The sequence below is a fragment of the Orcinus orca genome, chromosome 2 (genome assembly GCF_937001465.1).
Source record: "Orcinus orca chromosome 2, mOrcOrc1.1, whole genome shotgun sequence".
NCBI classification, from domain to species: Eukaryota; Metazoa; Chordata; class Mammalia; order Artiodactyla; family Delphinidae; genus Orcinus; species Orcinus orca.
In genome coordinates this window covers 6,658,950-6,672,577 of record NC_064560.1, presented here as the reverse complement: position 1 = coordinate 6,672,577, position 13,628 = coordinate 6,658,950, and positions in this window count along the sequence as shown.

The window sequence follows — 13,628 nt, the reverse complement described above, 5'->3', positions numbered from 1 at the left end:
CCTGAAACTAATATAATATTGTCAATCAACTATACTTCAATTAAAAAAGATGTTGTATGGAGGGTCATGGTCGCCCTGTTTCTGTGCCATGGGCACCTGCTTCGGCTGGGACTTTCTTCATTGACCTTAACCACTTAGAGGGAGTGCAGACACAGAGTCTAGGTAGAAAAACAGAGAGCAGTAGAATCTCTGACACAGCCAATATTTAATCTCCCACTCTGGAGATTAAAAAAGCCCCCATAGAAATAGATGTATAATAACTATTTAAATATTACTTATTTGTTAGCTTATGCGTGGTCTGCTCATCCATGAGACTCTATACTCTATGAGAGAGGGGAACATCTTGTTTACCGTTGTATATTCAGTGCCTAAACTGTGCTTTGCCTATAGTAGCTACTCAGTGCCTGTTTATTAAATGAATGAGTGAATGAATTCCCAAGCAGTGGCTTAGCAGAAAGGACTCTGAAGAATGAAGAAATCCTGAGCAGATAGTGTAAAATTAGATCACCTTGAGATCACAGAAGATAATTCATCTTGGACTTGTGGTAGGATAGAATACCCCCATCCCCCCAGAATGTCCTTGCTGGACTCATGGCATCTGTGAATGTGCCACGTGATACGTCAGGGGGGAGTTAAGGATGCAGGTGGAGCAAAGGATGCTAATTAAGTGATCTTGAAGTAAGGAGATTATCCTGGGTTTTCTGGATGGGCCCAGTGTAATCACAAGGGTCCTTTAAAGTGACAAAGGGAAGCAGAAGAGGAGGTCCAAGTCAGACAGAGATTTGAAGATGCTGTGCTGCTGACTTTGAGGATGAAGGAAGGGGCTGTGATCCAAAGAATACAGGCGACCTCCAGCAGCTGGAAAAGGCAAGGTAACAGATTCTCCTGTGGAGCTTCCAGAGGGAACATAGCCCTCCTAACACTGATTTTAGCCCAGTGAAACCCATTTCAGACTTCTGACCTGCAGAATAGGGAGATTTCCTCTTTCATATCAGATGTGAGTGTGTGATTCAGACCTGGCCAACTAGAACATTACATTTGCCTGGTCATCGTTATTAGGTAAGGGTTGGACTTATCTGAGTCAGCTAAAAGACTTTTTCTGGGACCTTTGGGAGAGAGGCTTACAGGCTTGAACCTTGGAGATGCGGGGAGCCATCTTATCACCATGGAGAGCCAAAAACCGAAGGCAGCATGGGGAGCTCAGAGCCAAGAAAGGGAGACAGACTGGATATTCAGGTCAAGCTGCTCCGGAGCTTTTCCATGACATGAGCCAAGAAATTTATTTTTTGCATAAGCCAGTTTAACTTGGGTTTTCCAATTCTGTCAGCGAGTTTTTAGTGAGGAGGCATACCAAAGTGATAGAAACAACTCTATGTCTTTTATAGTTTTTATTTATATATATATGTGTGCATATATTCTCACTGCATATATTCTCTCATAGAGAGTGTACTCAGCCATTCCCAACCAGTCACTTTTTTATTTTTATAAAGATCTGAGTCAAAATACCCCAACTGCCAGCACCACCGACTGTCGGTCTGTGTAGACAGGTGGTCAGCCTGCATCTATGTGACCCTTAGTGTCAAGACTACATCAGGAAGACAGGACCTTCTCATGGAATTTTGCTGTAATGAGTCTTCCTTCTGTCTTCGTGTGTTCCACGTGATGCTGTTGATTAGCATAATGAAACTCTTCTCTTCATCATTTGAAAACATTAGCTGATAAACATTTAAAATATCACCAGGAGGTCACTTTTAAAGTGCAATACTTTAAAGAAATGATTTGTCTTCACTAAGTAATTTTGCTTGGTTTTCCTATGGTTTATCCATGTTTAACTAATGTATTCCTTAAAAACTCATGAACATGATCTTATACATATGAGTGGCTTTATTGGTTGAGGCATGTTTGTCACTGGGGTATTCAACATTGAAGAGCAAGATTTTCTCCCTGTGTGGAAGCCTCTCTTATGCGGCTTCATCTTAGGTGGAAAGCTGCCCTTCCTTCACAATTGAAGTGCTTGTCGGGACCAGGTGGGTTACGAGTGAAGAGGGCTGGGTGGGGATTGTAGTCGGTGAGGAGACCTTGTTGTCTGAAGGGGCCCTGCTGCCAGAGACCAACTGCTTGTTACTGTAGGATGTAGGCCCACTTGCTGATCTTCTAGCTTTTCAAGAGGTCATAAATCTGGGTATTTATGTGCAGCTCCAAAGCTTTGCATATAGAAATCAAATTAAAATTTAAAAAGTACTTTATGCTATGTGGCTGCTTTGTGACCACCTAGAGGGGTGGGATAGGAAGGGTGGGAGGGAGATAGAAGAGGAAGGAGATATGGGGATATATGTATACATATAGCTGATTCACTTTGTTATAAAGCATAAACTAACACACAATTGTAAAGCAATTACACTCCAATAAAGATGTTAAAAAAAAATAGAAACCGTGAAATTAACAACAACAACAAAAGTACTTTATGGGCCAAATAAATCCCCAACAACAGAAGTCATGTCCACAGGCTGCACTGTGGCTCCCAGGCCACAAGGTCGTCCTTCTAGAATACATTGATTCATCTCCTGCCTCAAGAGATGGCATTGACCTCACTTTGATCATCAATCCAGTTGTACTTACTGTGCTTGTGCTTCATTTTCAGGTGCTTTAGGGTATTATTAACCCTGATGTGCCCAATAAGTGCGAAAGCTATGACACTGTTAAAACGCCAGTAACTGTGAAGCCCTCGGTAATTATTAGTCAAATCCATTTCACCTGACTCCACTAATCAAGGTCATTTTAAGACTCTCGTGTCCTTCAAGGAGCACATAGCCTAAACAATAAGGTGTTTGCCGGAGGTGTTTTCAGAAACTTGGAGTCAGCTGCGTCTAGCTGGAGCTCAGCTGGTTAAGACTGACTAGGACCACCGACCCGCCAACTGGGCATGCGTGAGGTCCTTTTGACGTCAGAGGGCTGAAGACTCCACCCTCAGATGTGCTAAGCGCCTCCATTTTTTTTAATTGAAGTATAATTGATTTACAATGTGTTAATTTCTGCTGTACAGCAAAGTGATTCAGTTATGCATATATATACATTCTCTTTTATATTCCTTTCTATTATGCTTTGTCACAGGATATTGAATATAGTTCCCTGTGCTATACAGTAGGACCTTGTTTATCCGTCCTATATATACCAGTTTGCATCTGCTAATCCCAAACTCCATTTTTGAACACATAGAGGCCGGTAGCTTAGTTACAGCTGCACAGAATCAGGATGATGCCCACACCTTTTCCCAGTCATGTTTCCCCACACTGCTCTGCTGCCTTATCCCATAAATTCCCCGAGCCTCTTGTCTTCAGGGAGGTGGATCTGAGATCTGTTCTCTCTTGGCTACCTTGTGAATAAACGCTCGCTGCAAACCTCGGCATCTCAACGTTTTGCTTGTGGCACATCTGGCAGAACAAACCTGGTCCGGTAATGTGATGGGAGGGTGTTAGAGAAAAGAGAACACAAGAAAACGGTGAGAAAAGGACAGAAGTTGCGCCTATGTTGTGGATGAATTATTTGGGAGTAGGTGTGATTCTGAGGGAGAAAGAATCCTCCAGTATATGCAAACTTCAACATTAGCAAAAAAAAGAATAAAATAGAAAAAATTGAGTGTTGGCTCTAGGATTCAGCCTACAAAATAGATGTCTATTAACCTAAAACTTTTCAGAAGACTATCAATTTGTTAAAGATTATACACAGTGAAAGTCCATTGTTTCCCTTCTAAGCAACTTGGGGCAGCAATTTGCACAGTAGGTCATGTCTTTAGCCCAGATGAGATACTGTTTTATACTCCAGTGGAAACTTTTCCATTTCAAAACGATTTCATATGCCAGAGTTATTCTTTATCATTAATCACACAGTGCAGGTAGACACATAAGAGAGGAAGAGAAGGGATGACAAATCCTCAGATGATTCCAGCAAAGGTATGGCTATTTGAGGAACATTAATGCTGGCAACCCTCAAGGCCATGAGTCACCATCCCTGGATGACTTCAGCTTGGATTATCAGGCTGCTGGTCCCTGAAGTGAGTAAAGCAAGAGCAGCACAGTCATCAAAGAGGAACAGATAAAAAGACCTTAAGTTTTGGAACCGTTTTGAAAAGGCACTCCACAAAAATCTTATCAGAAGCTCTAATAGTGCCCAACAGTTAACTGCTGTGCAAGATTTAGTTTCCCCAAGATCTTCCAGTTTGAGTTAACAGTATCTTCCTGGTCCATAAATGTAGGGCAAAAAGTTTAAGAGCATGAAGCAGTTGTTGAATTTCCTCTCTGAAAACACCCAGTATTCTTTCTCTCCAAATAAAACCCACACCATCTGAAAACCCACGCGATTTCAAACTACAGCAAAAAGGCTGCGTGAGGGAAGCTGCTATGTTGCACGTTCCCAGTTGCTTCTCCAGCCACGGAATTTAACTCTCTCCAGATGTAACCCTTCACTCCTTCTCCCTCCTCATAATTTTTGTCTTGACTAAAACACAGCTAAGAATTTTTTTTTCCTCATGTGACCTCGAAAGCAGGAGACACTGAATTACAACTTCAGTGATAACATACTTGGTGTAGTGTGGTTTCTCTCCTGTCTCATAAAGGAAAAAAAAATATAGTTGGGTCAAAAGGACTAGATCAAAAAAATTTATGATAACTCATATCACAGGAAAATCTTGGTTCTGAACTAAAAAGGGTGATTTACTTGTAACAGTTCTCTCACAGATTATAGGATTGAGGATGGAGAGAGATATGCGTGTGTTTGCATATGGGAATCAAATTAAAATTTAGAAAGTACTTTAAGGGTCAAATAGGTGTGTGTATGAGAGGGAGCGAGAGAGGGAGAGAGAAAGTGTGTCAGTCCCTGGTTAGGCAGCTAAGGTGATAATTTTTGCAGAGGGTCATTCGGGGTGGTGATAACAGGATGAATTCAAAAAGCAGAAGCCTTGGTGGGATGTAGCTAATGGGATGTGAGGAAAAGAGAGGAGTCCACAATGACACAAAAGACTCGGCTCTGGTTATGTATAGAATAACAGAGGAACTGATGACAAGGTTTTATGGGTCCTTTTCTCTGATACTCAATGCGTTGATGAGTGGAATGGTTGTGACTACTGTGAGAGTAGTGCCGTGGTCACCAGCAGTGATGGGAATGTTGAATTTGACGGTTAAAATTTCGGACTTACGAACTATCAAGCACAAAATGGACTCAAATTTTACATGTAAGCTATTTGTGGGCACAATCCGAGTAGCTGGAACCCACATTCTACCTTTGGGTGAGGAGCCCAACAGCATGTCTGTGTGCGATCCAGAGAATGTTATTTCAATTAATCAACACATGCTTGCGTTTAGCCGGAAGAGGTAAAAACAAAACACAAAGTGTCACTGTCTGTTTGTGGTACATATCTTGTAAGTAGATGTGTTTATTTGACTGGAGAAGGGTCTGAAGTCTACAGGAGGAGTTTTTAACAATTAACTGAGCAATTTCAGCCTTGTAATATTGTCATTACAGTAACAGTTCTCAAAGAAGGGTCCTCTGAAGACGACACTTCAAAGGATGTGAAGGGTTGCTAATATACTAGCTACCTTGTTTATAGCCCTATTCATACGAACCTATGATACTTGCCCGTACAAATTTTAAAAATGCTCAGTGCACATATAATGTGTGTGTGTGTACATATATATATATATATGTCTACGTTATATATAATACTTCATTATACTTACATCATGTTGTGTAGCCCAAGAGGTATTTTTCCCTCTTCTGCAGGGAGCCCTCCTCTAGTGTATATTGGGGAGAATTGTCCTAGGATGATCTCCAGACCTGGCATATGACTGGGTGGGGTGAGGAGAAGCTCTTCCCCGCTCCCAGGTCACCACGGTCCCTCCTACTCCTGGTGACCCCTGGCCAGGCACGCCCCACCCCGTGGGATGCCACCCAAGCTGCAGTAGGGGTGAGAGTTAGGGTGTGCCCCGCCTCCCTTTATTCTCCCTTCCCCTTCCTCCTCCAGAGGAACTGCATAGCGTCGCGGCTGAGAGTGGACCCTGGTTTCCTGCAAGCTTGTCCTGCTCTCAGATGAGCTACTTCCGTTATTACATATGTTATTTCTCTCGAGTCTGCAGGTTGGCAGGAGGTCAGCTGACCCGCACTGGGCTTGGGTGGGGGCAGTTCTGTTCCCCGTGTCTCTTGCCCTCCGCCTGGGACGGGGAGGTTAACCCCGGCATGTCCTTCTCGTGGGAAGGCTGAGTTAACAGAGTGCAAGCTGTATCATGCACGGGTTTTTCCGGGCCTCTGCCAGCTGCCCATCTGGTAACATCCCAGGGGCCAAGCGTCACAGGGTGAACTCAGAATCATGGAGAAGGATAGGGGGCCTTGAAGCCATGTGAAGCCAGAGGGCAGAGTGAAGAACTGGGACCATTAGTGCAGTCTGCCATTGAAGGGCGGGTCAAATCCCACTGAGATGGAGTCCCTGAAAGGCACTGCCGTGGAGGAGGAAAGGAAGTGATCAACTTCACGTTGATCATTACTTTCCCATTGTCCACGAGAAGAGCACCCGTGATGTGAAGTTCCTTATAGGGATTCCTGTTGCCTTCCCTGCTCCCCTGTCTGCAGTTCCGTCCCTAAACAAAGCTCCCCTGTCCTCCACGTTGCCAGTCTCAGTCTACCTCACTGGAACTTCCCTTTCTCACTTGCTGGACCTCCGCTTGGTGCCCATCCCGCTTCACAGCCCTACGTTTCTCCACATCCGAGCATCCAGACTGGTGGAATGGTCCTTAGGATGCTTTACGGTAGCTTCTGGGTCTCCAGGTGCAGCTACCTTCCAGCTTGTCCACCAGCGTGCCTTGTAGACTGTCCTGCCTACACACACACACTCACTCACACATCCCTTACTACTCCTAAGGATAAATATGAATTCTTGAAAACAGTGTTACCCCAGCACTCAAAGAGAAAGTAAAACACGTTCTGTATCAGTCTCTTCCTACCCACCCCAAATGAAGTGCTGTCTGTCCCACAACATTGGCCAACACATTGTCATTACAATGACAAAGTGCAAAGTCCTTGATGCAAAGTCCAAGCCACAAAAGACCATGGTCTTTCCCCCCACTCTCTGTTCAACTGGACATGAGTTAGGAGAGATTCAGTCTTCTAATTGTGCAGATAGCATCTTGGATAAAAAATAATGTACAGTCTTTCAATGTCATATAACTTGAGTTACATGTGAACAAACCTTGCTGCTTATGCAGTTAGCAGGTCTCCTAGGTTGAGGATGAAATTGGAAATCTATTTGCTAGGGGTTAATCCTTCATTACCTCTGGTTTCCAAAAGATGAAGACAAAATATGAGAGTAGTCTCTTAAGCAGTGAGACCGGTGGACAGCAATTGTTTGAAGTCTTGGCAGAATATTATATGAGGCCACAGTTTCCTGAAATAAAACTGAAAAAGTCTAGATTTTTTGATCTGGAAAATTAAGTTTATTCTGTCATTTAGGTTTCTAACCAGTAGCTTTTTGGTGTGAAAAAAACGATTTAAAATACACTGTTCTCAAACTCTGAAATCCCTGTGGTTTGGGAGTTAGCTTCAATCTTGGTAAATGACCTAAAAAAGGAGTTTCTCTGTCCATATATTCTGAGAATTAAAATAGCATATATCTAGCTTTAGGGGTTGAAAGATGTTAAGAATATTTCATCATGTGCATGAATCTAAGTAGAGTTCAGCAAGTAGAAGGGGACAAAAGCTCTGTGGTTCTGATTCCCAACTCTCTAAACAAGGTGGAGTCAGCTTTGTACTTTTATGCCTAGAAGCCTCGTTTGTTAATTCTCTGGTTCTGGGAGAATGTGAAAAGGATCCCCAAGGTCATGAAAAACCATTTTAACCCCATTTTCTTAAATGGTTTCTTCTCTGCTTTCAGCATGGAATTGTTAATCTCAACTTGTTGAAAATGGCAGGTTGTATGGTCCTGGCCTCTGCAGTTGGGCAGACCCGGCTTTGAATGTCAGTTCTGCCACCAGCTATGGTGTAAACTGTCAAGCTACTTACCCCTCAACCTCAGTTCATCACAAAACAGGAATAACCCTAGAATCTGCCTCATAAGGTGGCTGTGAGGATTAAATGAAAAAGAAATGCATGTTAAAGCACTTGGCTGACAACTTGACACAGACTAAATGCTTAATGCATTCCAGTTTTTATTATGATTACTTTTTTTTTACATCTTTATTGGAGTATAATTGCTTTACAATGGTGTGTTAGTTTCTGCTTTATAACAAAGTGAATCAGTTATACATATACATGTGTTCCCATATCTCTTCCCTCTTGCGTCTCCCTCCCTCCCACCCTCCCTATCCCACCCCTCTAGGTGGTCCCAAAGCACCGAGCTGATCTCCCTGTGCTATGCGGCTGCTTCCCACTAGCTATCTATTTTACGTTTGGTAGTGTATATATGTTATGATTACTTTTATTATTCCATCCTCAACTCCTTCCTACTTCTACTTCCTCATAATAATCCTTCATATACTTACAGTCAGGTAATATTTTTCCCCAGACATTGTCTTCTCCAGGTTAAACAACCCCAAGTCCCTCAACTGTTCCTCACCTGGAAAGCTTGAGATGCCTGTTCCTCTAGGTGTTTTCTCTGTAATGAGATACAGAGACTGCAGCTGATGCCTGGAGCTTGTCGGCTAGGATAAACTCCTTGAGCTGAGTGGGGTGAAGGGCCACTGGCCAAATGGAAATAGTCAATGTCTTTCACCTGGTGTGGAAGGCATTCCACACGTCAACGGGCTTCCCTGGTGGCACAGTGGTTGAGAGTCCGCCTGCCAGTGCAGGGGACACGGGTTCGAGCCCTGGTCTGGGAAGATCCCACATTTCGCAGAACAGTTAAGCCCGTGTGCCACAACTGCTGAGCCTGTGTTCTAGAGCCCTCGAGCCACAACTACTGAGCCCATGTGCTACAACTTCTGAAGCCCGTGTTCCTAGAGCCCGTGCTCTGCAACAAGCCACCACGATGAGTTCCCGGATAAGGACCGGGAAAGATGATGGTGGGAAGAGCAGATAAGGTGGAGGCAGAAGAAAGAGAAGGTTTGCTTCCTGGGCTGTGACCCTGCCTGTTGGCCAGCCTGTGAGACCAGACCAGTGTCCAGAAATGGACACATCATCTGTCTGTGGCACTGAGGGACCTGCCCTTTTTGCGGGGGGGGGGGGTAAACTCCTTCCTACCATCAAGTGTGTGGCCCAGGGAATGCTAGTTACCCTTGTTTCATTTTCTTGGTTCTGTTCATCCATTACGGTAGCTGTTTTTCTCAGCTCTGGGTCCTTGCAGCTCTAAGCCATGCACTCCCTGTGCTGAAGAGTGGGGGTGGAGAGCAAGCCCTACAGCCCCAAGACAGGGACTTCCTTCAGCTCCCCACTAACTCGGTGACCAGCAGCCTCTAGTTTCCAACTGGTGAGGAAGCTCCTCTCTCATATCACAAAACGCACATTTATCCATCGAGTCCACGAGAATAAGATGATTATTTCAAGGGAGAAGAAGAGAGAATGAGAATGTGGGTGGTGGTAAGAACTTGAAGAGCAGAACAGATGAGTAAATTATATAAAAATGCAGTTGTCTTAATCTTCTAATATGTGCGTGAAGGCAGTAAGTGAGGGGAAGGCATCCAAACGTTTATGAGTTGTCTCATGTACTCAGCAACACTCGTGTATTACCTGAGTGAAGAGAAATCAAAAGACTGATAGAAAGATACTCTCTTTAAACTCCTCAGCCTTTCCCTTGATTCAGATGTGCTTCGTCATCTTGGGTTCACTTGTCAAACAGTTCTACGCAATAGAAACTTATGAAGGGGGATGTGATGAGTTGAATTGTATCCTCCCCCAAAGATATGGTGAAGTCCTAACCGGACTCAGAGTGTGACCAGATTTGGAGATAGGGTCTTTACAAAGGTAATCAAGTTAAATGAGGTCAGTAGGTTGGCACCTAATCCAGTATGCCTGGTGTCCTTATCAAAAGGGGAAACACGAACACAGACACAAGGAGAAGATGACATGAGATAGGCAGGGGGGATGCCATGTGAGGTGGGAGGAACGCAGTGATGCCTTTACAAACCAAGGAACGCTTGAGATGACTAGAAGCTACAGGAGAGGCATGGAAGCAACTCCTTCCTAGTGCCTTCTGAGGAACATGGCCCTGCTGACGCCTTGGCTTGGACTTCTGGCCTGGAGAACTCTGTGACAACAAATTTCTGTTGTTTTAAGCCACCCAGTTTGTGGTACTTTGTGATGGAAGCCCTAGGAAACTAATATAGAGGAGATACATGGAGTTTTCAAAAATTAAAAATTTTTATAGAAATAAAAATTGTTCAATTTGCTCATACACTAAAGTCGATTCAGTGACTGAAAGTTGAAATCTCAAAATTAAAAACCAGGGCAGTCCATTGTTACTGCATAAAAAAATGCCAACCTAAAAGTTGGACAGCAGGACAATCTTCTGATTTTGTTTTTCCTACGAAACAGTGCACAATCAAAATGAGCAATAGCACAGATACATTAAGAACATCCCTACTATGTCATATCATGGCACGTATAGAAGTTAAAGTCAAGACATTTTATTGTCAAGAGGTGCTAGTCTCAGGCTACGTTTCCATATGGATTTTGGTCAACAACCCTAAATAACAGAGAACTTATAAACAATTGCAAAAGGCAGTGTGTCAGGCAGATGGTTTTGCGGTCAAGGTGGGGGAGAGTGTAACGTGGCAAGCAGCGTGGTACCATATGTACTCTGGCTGTTCTGAACTAGCAGGTGACTTAAGCATCACTGGGGGGGGGGGGCGTTCTTTGGATTTTACTTAGATCTAAAATGAGTTTAAAATTTCAATGCTTTAAAATGCTGCATGCTAAAGAAATCAACCTTTTATTTAAAATTTTTTTTAACATCTCTATTGGGGTATAACTGCTTTACAATGATGTGTTACTTTCTGCTGTGTAACAAAGTGAATCAGCTATATGTATACATATATCCCCATATCTCCTCCCTCTTGCATCTCCCTCCCACCCTCCTTATCCCATCCCTCTAGGTGGTCACAAAGCACCAAGCTGATCTCCCTGTGCTACGTGGCTGCTTCCCACTAGCTATCTATTTTACATTTGGTAGTGTATATATGTCCATGCTACTCTCTTACTTCGTCCCAGCTTACCCTTCACCCTCCCCTTATCCTCAAGTCCATTCCCTACGTCTGCGTCTTTATTCCTGTTCTGCCCCTAGGTTCTTCAGAACCATTTTTTTTTTTAAGATTCCATATATACGTGTTAACATATGGTATTTGTTATTCTCTTTCTGACTTACTTCGCTCTGTATGACACACTCTAGGTACATCCACCTCACTACAAATAACTCAATTTCTTTTTATGGCTGAGTGAGATTCCATTGTATATATGTGCCACATCTTCTTTATCCATTCGTCTGTCAATGGACACCTAGGTTGCTTCCTAGTCCTGGCTATTGTCAATAGAGCTGCAGTGAACATTGTGGTACATGTCTCTTTTGGAATTATGTTTTTCTCAGTGTATAAGCCCAGTAGTGGGATTGCTGGGTCATATGGTAGTTCTGTTTTTAGCTTTTTAAGGAATCTCCATATTGTTCTCCATAGTGGTTGTATCAATTTACATTCCCACCAACAGTGCAAGAGGGTTCTCTTTGCTCCACACCCTCTCCAGCATTTATTGTTTGTAGATTTTTTGATGATGGCCATTCTGACTGCTGTGAGGTGATACCTCATTGTAGTTTTGATTTGCATCTCTCTAATGATTAGTAATGTTGAGTATCCTTTCATGTGTTTGTTGGCAATCTGTATATCTTCTTTGGAGAAATGTCTATTTAGATCTTCTGCCCATTTTTGGATTGGATTGTTTGTTTTTTTGATACTGAGCTGCATGAGCTGCTATATTTTAGACATTAATCTTTTGTCAGTTGCTTCATTTGCAAATATTTTCTCCCATTCTGAGGGTTTTCTTTTTGTTTTGTTTATGGTTTCCTTTGCTGTGCAAAAGCTTTGAAGTTTCATTAGGTCCCATTTATTTATTTTTGTTCTCATTTCCTTTTCTCTAGGAGGTGGGTCAAAAAGGATCTTGCTGTGATTTATGTCATAGCATGTCTGCCTGTGTTTTCCTCTAACAGTTTGATAGTGTCTGGCCTTACATTTAGGTCTTTAATCCATTTTGAGTTTATTTTTGTGTATGGTGTTAGGGAGTGTTCTAATTTCATTCTGTTTCATGTAGCTGTCCAGTTTTCCCAGCACCACTTATTGAAGAGGCTATCTTTTCTCCATTGTATATTCATGCCTCCTTTATCAATGATAAGGTGACCATATGTGCATGGGTTTATCTCTGGGCTTTCTATCCTGTTCCGTTGATCTATATTTCTGTTATTGTGCCAGTACCATACTGTCTTGATGACTGTAGCTTTGTAGTATAGTCTGAAGTCAGGGAGCCTGATTCCTCCAGCTCCGTTTTTCTTTCTCAAGATTGCTTTGGCTATTTGGGGTCTTTTGTGTTTCCATACAAATTGTGAAATTTTTTGTTCTAGTTCTGTGAAAAATGCCATTGGTTGTTTGATAGGGATTGCATTGAATCTGTAGATTGCTTTGGGTAGTAGAGTCATTTTCACATTGTTGATTCTTCCAATCCAAGAACATGGTATATCTCTCCATCTGTTTGTATCGTCTTTAATTACTTTCATCAGTGTCTTATAGTTTTCTGCATACAGGTCTTTTGTCTCTTTAAGTAGGTTTATTCCTAGGTATTTTATTCTTTTTGTTGCATTGGTAAATGGGAGCGTTTCCTTAATTTCTCTTTCAGATTTTTCATCATTAGTGTATAGGAATGCAAGAGCTTTCTGTGCATTAATTTTGTGTCCTGCTACTTTACCAAATTCATTGATTAGCTCTAGTTGTTTTCTGGTAGACTCTTTAGGATTCTCTATGTATAATATCATGTCATCTGCAAACAGTGACAGTTTTACTTCTTTTCTGATTAGGATTCCTTTTATTTCTTTTTCTTCTCTTATTGCCATGGCTAAAACTTCCAAAGCTATGTTGAATAATAGTGGTGAGGGTTGGCAACCTTGTCTTGACCTTAGAGGAAATGGTTGCACTTTTTCACCATTGAGAATGATGTTGGCTGTGGGTTTGTCATCTATGCCTTTACTATGTTGAGGTCGGTTCCCTCTATGCCTACTTTCTGGAGAGTTTTTTTTTTTTTTAGCATAAATGCGTGTTGAATTTTGTTGAAAGTTTTTGTGCATCTATTGAGATGATCATATGGTTTTTATCCTTCAGTTTGTTAATATGGTGTATCACATTGATTGATTTCTGTATATTGAAGAATCCTTGCATTCCTGGGATAAGCCCCACTGGATTGTGGTGTACGATTTTTTGGATTGATGTGCTGTTGGATTCTGTTTGCTAGTATTTTGTGGAGGATTTTTTCATCTCTGTTCATCAGTGATATTGGCCTGTAGTTTTCTTTCTTTGTGACATCTTTGTCTGGTTTTAGCATCAGGATGATGGTGGCCTCGTAGAATGAGTTTGGGAGTGTTTCTCCCTCTGTTATATTTTGGAAGAGTTGGAGAAGGATAG